Genomic DNA, 17,495 nt, shown 5'->3' on the forward strand with positions numbered 1-17,495 from the left:
TTGATCCCAAAAATTCACACACACCCCAAAAAAACCAGATTTTGGGGGAGTAAACGTGATTCAGCCTGTGACACTTTGAAAATCCCAATTGTTTTTGAAAAATAAACCTCAGGATTGAAAACTACAGAGCATAGCCCATTCCCCTCAAGATAACTGAAGAGCACATTTCTACTTCAGTCCCCAGTATATTCCAACTCAAAGGGCTGCAACTGGCTTCCTACCCTATTCTTGCTATGTTAGTCCATATGTACCCTAATAAGAGGCTGGGAAGGATTCAAAGGTATACTGCCAGTGTGAAATGTAAGTATGAAGAATCAACAACTGAGTTTAGTTTTCACCAGTCTTGTGGGGAGAGCATGATACAAGAAGTCTGAATAGTACATTGGTTTTCCAAATGAGGCATTAGTAAGCCTGTTGTTGCTCACTGTTACTCTCTTCCTTCCAGTGCCATATGCAAGAATCGCTTTGATTTGATTGTCATTTATAACTTCCATCTAATTAGTCTATCTGCCTTCTCACAATTCAGACTCACGTCACCAAGCTTTATTTTGTAGCTGCAACATTTCTTGTGTTTCAGAAGTGTGTTTTGGAAACACGCACCAGTGACGCCCTTGCATGGACCAAATTGTTCTTAGAACATTTGAGCATCTCTTCCCAGTCATTCTCAGTTCTATATTAGTAGATAACAAACAATAAATGGAAGCATCCTTGCATATGACAGTGTGAAGGATTTCAACCTTCCCAATTCCAATTCCATTTTCTCCAGTGTTCTACAAACTTCGCCTTCAGTCAGATAGATGCAGAAGGCTTGATTTGATTCATCTTTACGGAGCTTGATTCACTTCTCACATCATATAAAATGTGATACACATGAATATTGTCCTGGTTTTCATTTCCTGTCACCAATGGGGAAGAGAGAGGGGAAATCAACTGCAGAGAGGTATTGTTGGCCATGTAGGCCATATCTCTTCCTTTAGTCATGGTCATTTAGAAGCAACCCCACCCCAAAACATGCCTTGCCCCTTCTCAATTTTCTTAAAAATGAAAGTACTTCTGTGCATGTACGGATCACCTCTCTTACTACTGAACAAACTGAAGACTTTCCCCACGCACACACAGTAAATACAAGGTGAAATACAGTAGTACCTTGGGTTAAGAACTTAATTCGTTCTGGAGGTCCGTTCTTAATCTGAAACTATTCTTAACCTGAAGCACCACTTTAGCTAATGGGCCTCCCGCTGCTGCCACGCCGCTGCTGTGTGATTTCTGTTCTCATCCTGAAGCAAAGTTCTTAACCTGAGGTACTATTTCTGGGTTAGCGTAGTTTGTAACCTGAAATGTCTGTAACCTGAAGCGTATGTAACCCGAGGTACCACTGTACTTCTTTCAGGGGCACACAATGGGAACATAAAAGCAAAAGGAGATCCCTGTTGGATCAGCCCAGTGGTCCATTCAGAAGTATATTGTATCCAGCAGTGGAGGCAGAACATAGCCATGATGGTTAGAAGCCACTGATTCTCCTATCCTCCAATGGTCTGCTTCCTGATTCCTCATTTTTGAAACACCATCCACACAACCCTGAGAACAGCCTGAAAAATCCTCTGGAACTTTCAGACCTTCTGGCATACGATGTTTCTCCCATACTACTGCTGGGTCAACATGAAGTAGTCATTAAAGTGTTGACACCTCAACGTTTTGTAACCAGTCTACTTGCGTGATGAACCAAGCACGTGGATAGTGCTCAAGCCACATAGTTCCCCCCTCCCACCTTAACAAACTCTTGTTTGTAGAAATCCAATCAGGCAGGGGGAAAACAGGAGATTTTTCAAGCCCCTGCAGGAGTCTGCCACATATGGCTTGTGACCTACCTTTGACTTGGTGAGTGACAAAGGGCTGTTCATACACTCCCTCCCAAAAGCATGGATGGGGAAGCAAGGCTGCCCTCATCTCTGATGTGGCACCATTGATCCCACTCCCAACCTCCATGCATTCTGTGCTATGTCAGAAAGTGATGGCCATGTACATATGGCTTAGTATGCGTATAGACTCTCCAGTTCAATGGGAATCACAGTGGATTTGGGTTCCTGCTTGTGTAGTCTATACACATATATAGTCCTAGGTTGTGAAAGCCTATTGTAATTACAGTGGTACCTCGGGTTAAGTACTTAATTCATTCCAGAGGTCCGTTCTTAACCTGAAACTGTTCTTAACCTGAAGCACCACTTTAGCTAATAGGGCCTCCTGCTGCTGCCGCGCCGCCGGAGCACGATTTCTGTTCTCATCCTGAAGCGAAGTTCTTAACCTGAAGCACTATTTCTGGGTTAGCGGAGTCTGTAACCTGAAGCGTATGTAACCCGAGGTACCACTGTAGTCTACTTCACTATATTAGAGTGCACATATATTATAATGACAGAATGGTGTTGGGATAATTTTTATAACCATCTGAATACATGGATGTCTATGTTTATGGATGTTACTACCATCCCTGTGTTCGATTTGTGAAGATTTATTATACAGGTGGCAACCATTTTGGGTGCTTCCAGTTGATGCTGACACGCAGGTCCTTTTGAACCCAGAAGAGGGCAGAACAGGGAGTAATGGGAGTGAGGGGTAATGGGGCGGAGCAGGTGGAGTGAGCTTATGCGCACTCTGCCAATGCACATGGGGGCCAGGGACAAAAACCCCATGCGAAATGGTTGCCGCCTATAATCGCATGACAAGGCTGAGAAGCTATTCAACCCCCCCTTTTTTTTTGAAATGACATTTTGTTTTTGACAAGAGTCACAAAGGGTGTTTTTAGCCACGAGACTTAGCGCATTTCCAGATGACCTGTTTATTGAGCATTGATCCTGATTTCCTTACAGGGGATTAGATGGCATTGGCTATTTAGTGAGCATTTACTCTGATTTGTTTGATGACGTTGCACCAAAGCAAGGGTTACCCCACACTTCCCAGTGCATTTCATCCTTCACCTTCCTGACTGCAAAAAGTCCAGAGGTTTTGTTGTGCAACACTTCCCAGTCAGCTATAATAGCGCAAGCTGCATTTGCTTTTATCACGTTCACCGTTAATATTGAGAAACCAACAACTACCATGAGACTTCAGCCTAGAAGACATGCTTAGCCTCATCAGTGAAACTTCCCATCGTCCTTCCCCCATTAACACTTCACGGGCCTTTCTGTTTTTAGAGACATAAGTCAGACACGAAAAATAATTATGTGGCACCTTTACAATGAAAACTAACCAATAATTGCAGAAATGGGGTAGATGTATTTTAGACACTTCCAGATTGTCACTTATTATGAGGAGCAATCAAGAACCTCACCTCCCCATGGTCTCATCCAGCATGTCAAATATGTGTCATGCCGGATGCGACCATAGTAGAATGAGGCCCCTCGTAATAAATGATGATTTGGAAGTGTTTAACAACATATGGTCTCTTTTCCTTGACATATATGATTAAGAATATATATATTTAACATCAAAATATAAAATACCATCTGTCAGAAGTAACAACTTGGATATTGGTTTTACATATGCAATTAATTCACTGTACTTCCTAATGTAAATATTTCTCTTGTTTCCTCTCTTTTCTTGTTCTGAATAGATATTTATATTATGATATTACGATATCCGTATCGTTCATGAGAAAACAATACGATGACTTGATATATCATTAAGAATAACAGTGAAAGTCTGTTGTCACTTTATATTCTAAAATGCCAGTACTGGATCTACAGGTTTAGCAAAGCTAAATTCAAATCAGCATCAGGGGAGATGTAACATTTTTGCTTCCAAGGACCCCACCACTGGTGCATTTTTCTGAGGTGCATGTCACTGATTTGGCACTTGTGTATGAGTGGTGGTTTAGACGGAACCATCCACACACCATTCCCCTTTACTACTTATTCAGTGAAACTCTCCCAATGTAATCCCAATATTGTCATCTGGAGAGGCGCTTGTGCCATAGTTGTCAACCTTTCCCTTTTTTTGCGGGAAATTCCCTTATTCCAGTGCCGTTTCCCGCTGCTTATCGCTGCTATCCCGGATTGTTAAATATCCCGTAGACTGTCCCTGGGACAGGTGAGGCTGCTGATCCCTTATTTTCGAGGCTACTGATCCCTTATTTTCAAATCTGAAAGTTGACAGCTATGGCTTGTGCACCACAGCACAGGAAAAGCGTGACAATACACCCACCCTCCCCAAAACATTTGTGGCATAAAAAGTAACAGAATTTCAGCAAGAGGTTACAGAGCATATACTAACTGGAAATGAAGCAGGGGCTGTCAATCCTGAAACTTCTTCAGGAACAAACGGTATTGAAAGTTGAATTATGAATCACTGCCCTGGCACCATAATCAATGACGTAGCATGGGAGAGGAGCCACACAAGTGGTTGCCCCCTGCAGACAAAATTGGTAGGGGTGCAAAATTTCAACACCTGGTGCTGCCTCAATACAGGTGTGTGCTTCCGTCACTGGGCTGTGTTGAAAATGGTTTTTCCATGTGAACTTGGAAGTGAACTCTCCAGACAGTGGAGCAACTTTTCTTTTCTTATCTCTGTGGCTGCAATGTTCTGGGTCACATGGATGCCATTAGGCCGTTGATTGTGCATGCATACAATCTGTTTCCCTCCCTCCCACCAGCTCCCTCTGTGCAGCCCCGGGCACTGACAACCCATGCTACACCACTGAACACACGGAACACAAACTGTAATGAATGCCCACTAGGAAGAGATTTTGGAGAGGCCCATGTCGGGTTTGATGACTCATAAAACCAGCAGTAGACGTGTGCTCATGGACTGCAGCTGCCTGTGACTCCAAAAGGCTATTTCAGAGGGTAAGGTGCTTGCTGTAGTATAGGGTTGAAGATGATAAACATTTATTTGGCATAATGCTCTTGTTTGCTGTCTACCTGTGACAGCAAAAACTGAGGCTTTCAAGCATGTTGCAGGTCACAGCACACATGGCTTTGTAAGTCATAGTTAAATCTGATTTAGGTTATGCCAAAATTTCTAATGTTCTCCTCCCTCTCGTGGCAAGCATGCAGCAATCCTGTTTTGTAGAGATGAGTGATCACCGAATCACAGTGCATTCACTATGCCTTTCAGTTAAAGTCTGGGTGCCACAGTTAAATATATCTCCAGAATGTACACGTTATGAGATACAGTGGAGTCTGTTAATATGTGTTAAAATTTCATGCAAGTTCTGTAAAATCCTGCAGGGCAGAGACAGTGCATTTTAATGGTTATTTCTTCAGGAATGTAATACTCATTTGAGACTCAAAGGTACCTCTGCCATGCGCATACCTGCTGTTAACTCTTTGTTTATGAGAGCAAATTGACATCAGAAAAGACCGAATGCCACAACAGAGGCTGAAAAACACCCTGAATACATATTTGATTTATCCACACAGCTTCTTTTAGTTTGGATTAACCTGTGCAACTTCTCTTTGTGTTGGATTCTTATACCTCTGAAAAGCCCTAGAAAACAGAAACCAAGCATCTTGGACGTGCAGAACCCCGTCATATTATGCGTTTTTATCTTAATTCCTGCCACTGTTTTCACAATGTGATTATCTTTATTTTATTAACCTGTTCATGTAAAAAGAACTGAGTGATATATACTACCTTTCTAAGCATCTGCACACTACTAAGGGTGGCTCACAACATTTTAAAATCATAGTATCATATAAAACAAGGCACTCAGTAAAAAGACAAAAAAAATACAAGAGAGGAATCGCATTTTTAATTGAATTTTTTGTTTTGATTGTAAAGTGTTTGTAAGCTGCCCTGAATAGTGTACATAGAAACAATATGAAATACCAGAGGTCCTCAATTCATTCTTTTTTATCTGGGAGAAGCAAACCCTGTTTGTGTGACGAGTAAATCCCAAACAGATTTGCTGTTTTCAGGTGATTTGGGGGATACTGCATACTACCGAGGATTCTTAATTCCACTTCCACTGTTCCAATTGAAATCACAACTGTGTTATTGTTTATATGGATACTTACACTGAAATGAAATGGAGATGAGTTGAGAAGACCTAATTATCTAGGGCTTCCCCCTCACTTCCAGCTCACTTTGGCCTCTGATTAAATCTGTGAACATGTAAACAAATTAGAGATGGAAGCTAGTTAAGGTGTTGATAACTTGGGAAAATGGATCGCATAAACAAATTCTATATTTTGGGCTCAGCTCTGAAGATGGTGGTGGGGAGGAAGATGCCTCATGACTACATAAAATCCCTGAAGCGATATTGTAAAGTAAGCATCATGGAAAAAATATTCAGATAGTACTGTATACTGAGTTCTCTATAAAAATAGATTTAAGATTAAAATAAGGTAAATTTCTAAAGGCATTTTAAATAATGGTTGATAAAAAGGTTTTTAATATTATGTCATACTGGGTTACAAATCTAAAAAATATATGTCAAAAGGGCTGGTTATGATACAGTTCAAGATCAAGGGAAGTAATAGTGCCACTGTATTCTGTTCTGGTCAGACCTCACCTGGAGTACTGTGTCCAGTTCTGGGCACCACAATTCAAGAAGGACACTGACAAACTGGAACGTGTCCAGAGGAGGGCAACCAAAATGGTCAAAGGCCTGGAAACAATGCCTTATGAGGAACGGCTAAGGGAGCTGGGCATGTTTAGCCTGGAGAAGAGGAGGTTAAGGGGTGATATGATAGCCATGTTCAAATATATAAAATGATGTCACATAGAGGAGGGAGAAAGGTTGTTTTCTGCTGCTCCAGAGAAGCGGACACGGAGCAATGGATCCAAACTACAAGAAAGAAGATTCCACCTAAACATTAGGAAGAACTTCCTGACAGTAAGAGCTGTTCGACAGTGGAATTTGCTGCCAAGGAGTGTGGTGGAGTCTCCTACTTTGGAGGTCTTTAAGCAGAGGCTTGACAAGCATATGTCAGGAGTGCTCTGATGGTGTTTCCTGCTTGGCAGGGGGTTGGACTCGATGGCCCTTGTGGTCTCTTCCAACTCTATGATTCTATGATTCAGTTGCATTAAAAGGGCAGTAGGTTTAAGAATTAAAGATGGGACAGCCGAAATGCAAACTTAAAATGTGAAATTATTTTATTTACTCAGAAATTATTTGTCATGAGGAAGAAGAAAAAATACTGTAGTATGAAACAAGCACAAAATGAGGTGTGGAAGTAGAATAGAATTTTGCAAAGTCCAAGGACATTGGTTTTATTTTGACTGTTGGGCATCCATAGATGCTTATCAGACCCAACTCTAAGCCCTTTAAAGTCCAGTCCAGTTTATCCTGGACTAATCCTGATTTTGGACAGTGCTGTCACCACCTAGAGGCTGTGGTGTAGTGTTGTGACATCTCTACCACCTGCAAAACCTGCAGGTCTGAAAGCCAGATACATGAGGTACACTAGTCATGCAAAGCATTCAAGGATTGCTGAAGTTTCACCAGTCCATCCCTTTTCCCTGCTGGCAAAAGGAAGTAAAATCAAGTACTATGGAAAAAAACAGGACTGCAGTACATGGTAATATGTTAGTTTGTTTTGTGTTTCTTTAAAGGATTTTCTGTCCTCCCTTCATTGAAATTGCCCCCACTACCTTACCATCCCTACGAAAAGACAGCCATTTCCAGCCTTAGAGCGCTGCTTTGTCTCTTAATTTCTCAAATGCTTTTTTCATCTGGGCACATCCACAGCATATTTAAAACACATGGCTCCCTCCCCAAAAAATTATGGAAATTGTAGTTCACCCCTTACAGATGTTGATTTTCTCCCCTGATATTTATTCCTATTTTGTATTTAGTATATGTCATGTAAACTGCTTAGAGATTGTATAATATTAAGCTGCATATAAATTGTATGTTTTCATAAAACCAACACATAAATGGGGACCTCAGCAGGGTCTCTGTCCTAGTATGTCCTAATAAATATTATCAGCTCACATTAAAGCTTAAAGGATTAGTTTGAACCTAGTTTAGACCTGGGATTCACCTCCCACATTATCTTGGAATTTGTTTATTTCACTTTCCTTCCATTTCATTTTACTGTGATAGTTGTTAATATAGTTATTTGAACACTCCAATGTTAAGTATGAACTTTTGCCAGGATGAAATCATTCTATTGCCCTAGTCTTACCTGAGACTTAGTCCCATTCTACACATACAGGATTGCTCTGTAGATTTGGTTGCCTGAAGGGAGAAGGGATGCAGTATTTTCCTAAAAGCTTGTTTTACTTCATGTTGTGAGAAATGTGTTCTTGATGGTGCAAGCAAAGAAGAGGGAAAGATGGCCTGAACATTCATGTCCAGGGAAGCACACACACTCGTTTATGTGCTTGGAACTGCTTTGGCAGTTGAATTGAATAAGAAATCTCTTGTTTGAGTCCAGATTCTTGCACCTGCAAGGAACTGTTGCATCAAAATGATTACCTCGTGAAACGCTGGAATCCTGTAATAGCATTGCGTGAGTTACAAATTGTCTCTTCAATAAAGGGAAATATTGGCTCGGTTCCCAGTCAATCCAATCCATATATAATGGACACAAAGCAGGCTATTTTGTAATGAAAGGCAAGCAACTCAATCCACCTTGTTATGAATGGCATAAACTGAGGTCACACATTCAAGATTATTTAATTCTGTTCCTCCCGTCCGCCACATTCTTAATAAACTTTCTGCACATTTCGCAGTTACATAAGAAAAGAAAAATGCTATAAAAGGCTTGGGGGATCAGCTCTGGAAAGAGGAAAAAGGAAAGTTCTACTTGTTGATAGGCAAAAATATTTACCGTATTTTTTGCTCTATAAGACTCACTTTTCCCCTCCTAAAAAGTAAGGGGAAATGTGTGTGCGTCTTATGAAGCGAATGCAGGCTGTGCAGCTATCCCTGAAGCCAGAACAGCAAGAGGGATCGCTGCTTTCGCTGCGCAGCGATCCCTCTTGGTGTTCTGGCTTCTGGGATTCAGAATATTTTTTTCTTGTTTTCCTTCTCCAAAAACTAGGTGCGTCTTATGGTCTGGTGCGTCTTATAGAGTGAAAAATATGGTATGTCATTAATACTATGATGGTAGGCATTCCATTTCATGAAGTCTGAAAAGTCTTTATGACACTAGCAAAACTTGGGTACAAACTTGCTTTTTCCGACACTAAGACTTTCTTGTTTGCATCACAGCTGCTTTTATATTTCCTAAATTAAGTTCTTGAATGATCACATTCACCAAAATGTGTTCCTTGTGAAGCAAGAAACCTCCATCCAAAGACATCTTCACTGACAGTATGTTGATTTCCCTACAGTAACACTTTCCTTACAAGTGCCGCATTTCTGGGTAGGAAATGCATTAAATCCAGGTCTAAATCACTACATGTGACCAATGCATATGAGTTGCAGATGCATATGCCTGGAAAATGCAAGTGGCTTTGATGTTTGGACATGCTTCACTTTTTTTTAACCCTACAAAATTTATTATGTGGAATAAAAGGTCACATGAAATGACCTGAGTAATGCTGTATCCTTAAGAGACAATTGTGTTTCTGCTGTCCTTGGTGGAGTTTGCTGTTGTAAACATATGCAACCTGTCTGTATGTGTGATTTCAGCAGGATTTGCTCCTGGATAAATTGTTTTTAGGATACCATCCATAACCTGCAGGGCAGGGATGGGGAACCTGCGGCCCTCCAGATGTTGTTGGACTCCAACTTCCAACAGTCCCAGCCAGTATGGTCAGATCAGGTGCGATGGGAGAGCTAGAAGTTTGCCATCCCTACTGTAAAGAGATCAAAACTGTGCAGTAGTAGTTAAGCATATCAGACTTGGGAAGCTTATTGTGGACTTGATACTGCTCTGATTTGTGCAGGGTCCACACAATGCTCTCATCAAAATGCTGGTATATATCCCCTCCCTTCAACCTATTAAAGAAAAAGCATATCTGATTTTTTGTTGAAATGGGGAATATGGCCCAGCTTTTCGGTGATGGTATCATGTGGCACAAAACTTGCATGCATGAGCAACACCCAGCCAGTGCAGGATTTATGGTATGTATAGGCTAAGTAGGCTGAAGCCTAAGGCCTCTAAATCTAGGGGGCCTCACCAGCCCGCCCTCTCCCCAGTGCCGCAGTCTCCCCTCTCCCCAAATTGCAAACCCATGCAAGGGCAGGGCAACAGGCCCAGCAACTATGAGACTCAGAGCTAGCCAGTGGGGCCCAATTTGAAGCAGTGGGGCGCAACTTGATTTTTTATTTTTTTTTGTAGGGCCCCAGTTCACAGCCAAAGTCTGCAAAATCTAATAGATATAAATAAAATCCATCTAGATTACCCTGGTGCAGGGGCCCCCTTAGGAGCTCAGCCTTTGCACTGTTGACAGAACAGCCCCTGCTGTGCAGATAATGGGGAAAGCTCATAAATTGTATCCCTTCTGGCAACCTGGCCAACTCTATTATGCCGGTGTAAACCTTGGTGAAGCAGAAGCACAGAATAGCAGGAAATAAAATCTGCTCATAAATCAGCGACTGATAAGACTTGTCAGCCAGTTCTTCCAAAGTCTTCCTAAATTATAAAGCTCCAAAATGCAGGCCAAAAGAGAGCAGGTCTGGGAAGAGTGAGGCATACAATGGGCACCACCAGTGAAAAGGTCCTGCTCCGTGTAACTCCTACTCTGTCATTTGATAGAGTGCCCACTTGTCCTCCTTCTTGACATAGAATGCTCTCTATTGGAGTCTCCAGGTCCGGTACAAAGACTATAAGAAGGGAGAACAGGGACCTTGAAGTTCCCAACAGCTGTTAAGCAAGCAAGCACACAAGTCACCTTTGTCACAGTCAGGATGCCTATGTCCTGGCCAGGGCTGCCTCCAATCTTGTTTTTGTACAATCTTGTTTGTCTTCAGTAACCAAAATTATATTATCAACATATACAAGCAGAAAAGTTGTTTTCCTTCATTTGCAAGGAATTGTACAAAACAAAGTGGCACTAATAAAGAAATGTTCCAGGGCAGCAACAGAAAGCAAACTAAAAATGCTTTTGCAGTTCATCAAAACTATCCAGCAATATCAAGTTATCGGAAAACTGGTGCTATTAACAGTAATCCTTCTAGTTGGTTAATTGGTTCGGCAACTTCCATACACACGACTTGTGATGTTAATTATTTTCCCCAAGAGTTAATGATAACTAATCACAGGCAGCTACAGGAGAGCTATGAGATTCAGGTGAGGGTCAGATGCCTTGTCAATCCCAGCAGGTATATAAGAGGACGACCCGTTCTGCCCAGGCCCATTCGCTCTCTCTCAGCCTAAAACACTACCATGACAATAAAATTGGGTGTGGTAGTGAGAGGGGCCATAGACCAGTGGTGAAGCTTATACTTGTATGCAGAAGATCCCAGGTTCAATCTAATGGAAGAACTGGGAGACATCCCTAGAAAACTGCTGCCAGTTGATGTTGACAATACTGATGGTCTGACAATTGAAGCACATTGCTTTCCCCCAAGGAATCCTGGGAACTGTAGTTTCCTTTAGGTCCCAGGCAAAAATGTTCCTCTTTAATGAAGCCTTTGATTGACAGATATAAATAAATAAATAAAACTCCTCACAGAGCTTAAGAAACTACAGTTCCCAGGATTATCTGGAGAGGGAAGAGCCATGTGCGCTGAATGTGCGGATAGATAGATAGATAGATAGATAGATAGATAGATAGATAGATAGATAGATAGATAAAGGCGGGAGTAACAACAGCAACTATGAAACAGGCACGCGCTGGGTATGGTGGCCAATCAGGGTCCCGCGCGTACCAACACACGGTCAAACGCGCTTACGTCGTATGCCGTAGGCGGGTTTTGGGGGGGGGGGCATGTAGGGAACAACAGGGCTGAGGCCACGAAGCTCCGGGCAACCCAGGAGGCGGGGCGTAGCCGGAGAAGCAGCAGAAGCGGCGAAAGGGAGTCATGGTAGGCGGGTCGTTCCGTCGCCATGGCTCCGAGTTCGGTCGTGCTATTGGTCACCGCCGTGGAACGGAAGCCGAAGACGGGCGTCGCCCTTTGGCCTCCGGAAGTGTTCAGGGGAAGACTGTCTGAGAGTGCAAGGCGTGAGGGGGAAGGCCTGGGACGGTGCGCCGGCTTTGAATGAATCGGGCTGATTCATCGCGGCCCGGCTGAGCGGAAGGCGGCGGTGAGCGCGGCTGTCGGCGACACGGAAGGGCTCGAGCGGCCAGGTAGGCCTCGGGCCCGCGCGTGTGAGGGCGGCCTGTGACGCGGGAGTAGCCGGCGTGGTTTCCCTCCAGGCTTCGTTGGGTTCACGAACCCCCCAGCCAGGATGACCCGATAGCTGCGGGGTGAGGGGCAGCGCCATGGGAGTTGTAGGCGAGCCAAGAGGCAAGGGGCGCTGGCCGCTTCGTCAGGTTTACTTCGCTTTTTATCTTGATCTCCAGGATCTAAAACCACAGAGGCGGCTGCGAAAGACGCAGTTCAGAACCAAGGGGCGGCGTGCTTCTCTGACCCATCGGGACTCGGGTTTCTAATTTCGGTGGGAGAGATATACTGTATGTTGTTGTTAATGATTGTTTAAAAACTGGTCTAATGTAGGCCTCCCCAAACACACACACACACACACACACAGAGAGAGAGAGAGAGAGAGACGTTGTTATTATTGTTTAAAAGCTGGTTCAGGAGCTTATCTGGTCTAATGCAGGCCTCCCCAAATATATACACTACGTGTGTGCATAATTTATTATTTATTAATTGTGGCCTGCATTAGAAAATATATATTTGGGGTGGTCCACACACATACATATTCATATGTATATTCATAGTCATATGTATGTATGTATGTATGCACACACATGAATACATACATGAATACACACACACCTGCCCACCATTGGTTTAGCAGCATCGTGAGGGTCACGTTTTCCCCAGCCCTGCTTATACAAATTCTCTATCGCTGACTTACTCTGTTTGAAAGTGTAGGGCTTGGTTATGCCATCATAATCTCTGACTACTGTCTCTTTCTTTCTTCATCTTGATCTAAAGCTGTTGCCAAGAGAAGGACAGAAAGAAAGGTCGTCAAACTTGATTTTTCTCTGCCACGGATAGTATTAGGAGAAAAGGGGTTAAAACCCTGAGGTGAGGTGAAATTTTGCACTCAGGTAAACTGGGAGTAAGCCCTGTTAACTTAGAGGGCTGTCAGCCTCCCGAGTTCAAAATGCTGCTTTTAACTTGTGGAGTGTTTCCATAATTTCAGGTCCTTTTCAAAAACATGTGCGATATTGTAGAAACAGATGAAGTTTTACTGAGGGGTGCTGTTAAAAAGCACCTGAACTGAGGATGCAGTCCAGTGATCTCTTGCTGCCTCTGATAAGAACTCTGAACCCAATAACTGCCTGTGGTGGTAGTAGTCCCATCTTTTAAAAGAAAAACCTAGCCATTTTTAACTGCTCCACCACTGTAGCTGTGAAGTTGTGTACCAAAGATTTTGTTTGCTATATCTTACTGTCTTTGTTTTTTATTGACAAGAAAGCATAGTAGTTTATACATTTTGTAAGGGCTTTATAATTTGTGTAATCTCTCTTGATTCTCCTATTTAGATATGTTTGTATGAGACCCTATGTGTTTCTAATGCAAGTTATTCCTTTACACTAGAGGCCTATACAGTCGTTCACACTTCAAGATGAGCCAGTCATTGCAATAATTTTGTATTGTTCTTATGATATGTTTTATTGTGGTTTCCCATCTGCAGAGTAATAAAGTTCATGTAGTAGCTTAGTGATTGTTAGCCAGTGTTACATTCTTTGACTTTACTATAGTATATTAACTACAACAAACTACTTTTTTGTTTTGTTTGCATTTTTAATTATAAAATGTTCGTGCTTAGCGTCTGCTGTTAAAAAGTAAGAGAAGAAGAAATAAGATGGAAAAAGCAAGACAAAAATTTAACAGCAAAATTAGCCCAAACTAGCTAATTGCCTTATGTGTAGCATTGGATCTTGTAATCAACAATTTTGTTTTTACAAGTAACTCAGTTATGCTGCATATTTATCAAGGAGCTAGTCCTTTCATATGATCCAAAACTGATACAGATGAATTCTAATCTGAGTTGGTTTCATGCTGCAGTATTTGGAAATGCCTTGGCAGTTCATGTCAGGAAAAAGCTCAAGGTGCCTTCTCTTGTCTAGCAGCTGAGTTCAAATCAAGAGAAATCTGAGTACCAGGTGGGAGGCCCCCTGTCTCTTTCTGTTGTACATAATTGATAGCTTTCTCTTGTCATCCCAGAATGTCTGGGTAGAGAATGCTCATATACACATGTGGTAGGTGTTGAAGTTAATTGAAAAATGGGTTTGTGGATCTTGTAGCCTATTAAAGAATGTATAACTAGTTATTAATAGAATGTTTGACAAAACCAATAGTAGAATGTTTACATTGTTTTCTTGGCAACGCTTCCCCCAAGCTTAAAATTCTAAGTAGCATTTTTGCATTGGAATAGTTATTAAAACAATACTGCATTATGCATAAATATTTGCAAATACAAATATTTATGATAATTGGAGATCCTGTTGCATTTGTGCAGAACTCCTGGTGTACTTGTTCATTAACTATTATTTTTTGGCACCTCAACAGCATCCATCTGCAAAAAACTTGCCCATATGAAAATGTGAAAAATGCTTTTTCAGCTTTCATGAAATGTTTAACTACTGTAAATGGCTAATAAAGGCTTGCATCCAACATTTTATTGGGACTGGCGCAGACTTACAATTAACTTGGATTTAGGGATTGATCTGAAAAGCCGGCAAATCTTCCCCTCTGCCTTTCACCTTACATCTGGTAAACACCGCTTGGAAAATGTTACCATTTTATTTAAGTTATTTATATACCACTTAATCGTTAATAAAATAAAATGGGTTCTGCATTGTGTGACTGTTGCCAACCAAGATTAAAATGAGCTACGGGGTGCTCCTAAACATGCTTTGAGGACAATAATAAAACTAGTTTTTTGAAGTGGATTTAGGAGCTTCCTTAAGGGTTGGCAGCACTTGTATGCAACACTGGATCTGTGTGGAGGGCAGAAGGATAAAGTTTACTATTCCTTCAATCAGTCCACTTTTCACTTCTGGGGCCTCAATTTTAAATACAGTAGTGTGGCAACCTCAAAATCCATTATATAATTGTTGATATGTTTTAACAATGGCTACTCTGTGTTGCTAAATAGACAATTTTAATTTGGCAAGTTGAATCAAATTGGTATTTAGCACCTATAAATGTGATAAGAGATAAGGTTACATGATTCAAGTGGACAATAGGAAGCGTTTTCATGGGTAATATAGCAGTTAGCTTGTGCTTGGAGAGTTACTCCAGGATTTATTAGCTAATTCTGTTTTTTTCTTAGCTTAAAAATATTTCAGCACACAGCTCTTCATTAAACTGATGTGCATATCAAGAAATAAAGCTTGAAAAAAAGAGACATTACACATACTTTTGTAAACCAAGAAATCTTTAATAAAAATAGGTTTTAAAAAATTAAAAATAAAGCTGAGTATATTGGAACATCATTTGTTGTTCTAAATACAATATGCATCTTTCTCTTAGCATTGCAAAATTACAATTTCAAAGGTAGTTCTTTAATCATAAAACCCTTTCCTACTGAGCACGCACAAAATTGTCACCACCTGTGCTTTAAAAATAAACACTGCAGTTGCCCAGGGTTTGAAATTAGCCAAGCGCCAGGTGCATTTTGCGACCGGGGATTAGCAGATTGTGAGCACTTTAAGAAGCCTTGGCGCCATGTGTGGCGACTGAGACACAGGAAAATTGCTGCCACCGACCACTGAGGTTGCAGGAGAAATGCCTCCCCACCCTGCACACAAGTTAGATCGCTGGTGCTTGTGCAGGGAAGTGTCGGTCACCCCACCAGGTTGGCGCTGACAGCTGCTGCCACTGCGGGCATGACATTGTGCCGCTTTGCCTCTCCTGCCCCCCCCCAAGTGAGATCACTGGCTGACCTTCCCTTTGTCTCTCCCGTGTGTTTGTGTGAAAAATATGCCAGTATTTGTAAATATTAATTAATTCAAATAACATGGTTTTAGCCACTATTGCAGGGGCCGAGCCCCATTTATGTTTGTGTTGTCCAATTAAGAATTGCTTTTAAAAATATGAATAAGAATGGGTCACTGATGTGAACTGTGTATTAGTTCATGTGTTTCAAAAAAAATAAATAGAAAGTGTAACTGAATTGGAAAAAAATGTGGCTAGACATTCTGTTGTGGGGCCCATAACCTAGGTTTCAGGAGTCACGTGGCAAATGGCTTTTCTGTCCTAGTTTCTAACACTGCTATTGACTACAATGGTACCTCTGGTTACATACTTAATTCGTTCCGGAGGTCCATTCTTAACCTGAAGCACCATTTTAGCTAATGGGGCCTCCCACTGCTGCCGCGCCGCTGCCACATGATTTCTGTTCTCATCCTGAAGCATAGTTATTAAACCAAGGTATTATTTATGGGTTAGCGGAGTCTGTAACCTGAAGCGTATGTAACCCGAGGAACCACTGTATATGTATGAGCACTGAGTGCTTAAAGCAGTGGAAATGCTCTCTTACTCTAAATAATTGTTGTTCCTTCTGTTTAGGTTGGAATTAAGCTTTACCTACACTAGAATTTGGACAGCCAACTGAGTTCAGGAAGAGAGTTGTTTAAAAGAACAGAAAACCGGGTGAGTACAAGGTAAACATAGAATAGATTCAGTTATTCCTTTAGATCAGGCATGGCCAAACTTGGCCCTCTAAATGTTTTGGGACTACAACTCCCATCATCCCTAGCTAACAGGACCAGTGGTCAGGGATGATGGGAATTGTAGTCCCAAAACATCTGGAGGGCCCAGTTTGGCCATGCCTGCTTTAGATGTTTGGCTGTGTGTTACTTAAATTGTTTAGGAACCCATTCTGTTATCTAGAGCAGCAGTGAGATACTTCTGGCCCACTGGTATAATTAAGCCATTTTGGCCAAGCCATACCCACCTGTCTACACCTAATCTAGGACAGGTATGGAGCAGGTAAACTTGCAGCAGGGCCAAAAGAGGGCTTGCGGGCACCATCAATCACCTGTGCCCACCGCTTTTCAAGTATCAATAATCCGTTGATTATTGAGTATTTCAGAGAACATTTGTCTGCATTAGAAAGCTAGTTCCATGCTGCACCTATGGTTTATGTGACTTTGAAAGCCAAGGGTCTTTTACTGCTAGTTCTTTTCTCACTAAGACTTTTGAACAAAATTATTAAATCTTAGAAACTTTTCTCGTCATAAAAGTTTAGTTAAATGAGTTAAATATTGGATGTAATATTGAAGTTTGTTGGCTTGCTCCAAAGCCTCCATCATGGAGCTTTTGTGTCAGTATAGTCAATCTGGAGCTACAGTGGTGGTGGTGGGGAGCTTCATTCATGTGCAGATGGTGGTGTTTAGAGCTGCCCTGATACTGAAGTTTTTGAAAGGCCACATTTGCATATGTGGGAACTTTATCTACATGTTGGAACTCACAT

The 17,495-nt window shown here is 41.7% G+C and overlaps 1 protein-coding gene across 6 annotated transcripts in view; it reads left to right on the top strand.

The window, feature by feature from the left end:
• The first annotated feature begins 11,804 nt into the window (after positions 1 to 11,804).
• PSMD14 (proteasome 26S subunit, non-ATPase 14) overlaps positions 11,805 to 17,495 on the top strand; it is a 60,960-nt gene continuing 55,269 nt past the window's right edge. Inside the window, exons 1-2 of one of the 6 annotated variants that reach the window (XM_083499436.1) lie at positions 11,805 to 12,183; positions 16,589 to 16,672. The gene's annotated coding sequence lies outside the window, so the exon portion shown is untranslated. Of the gene's footprint in view, positions 12,511 to 16,588; positions 16,684 to 17,495 lie in introns of all 6 variants that reach the window. The other 5 variants (XM_083499439.1, XM_083499438.1, XM_083499437.1 and 2 more) reach the window with 5 other exon arrangements.

Source organism: Podarcis liolepis (genome assembly GCF_965112155.1).
Source record: "Podarcis liolepis genome assembly, chromosome: 1".
NCBI classification, from domain to species: domain Eukaryota; kingdom Metazoa; phylum Chordata; class Lepidosauria; order Squamata; family Lacertidae; genus Podarcis; species Podarcis liolepis.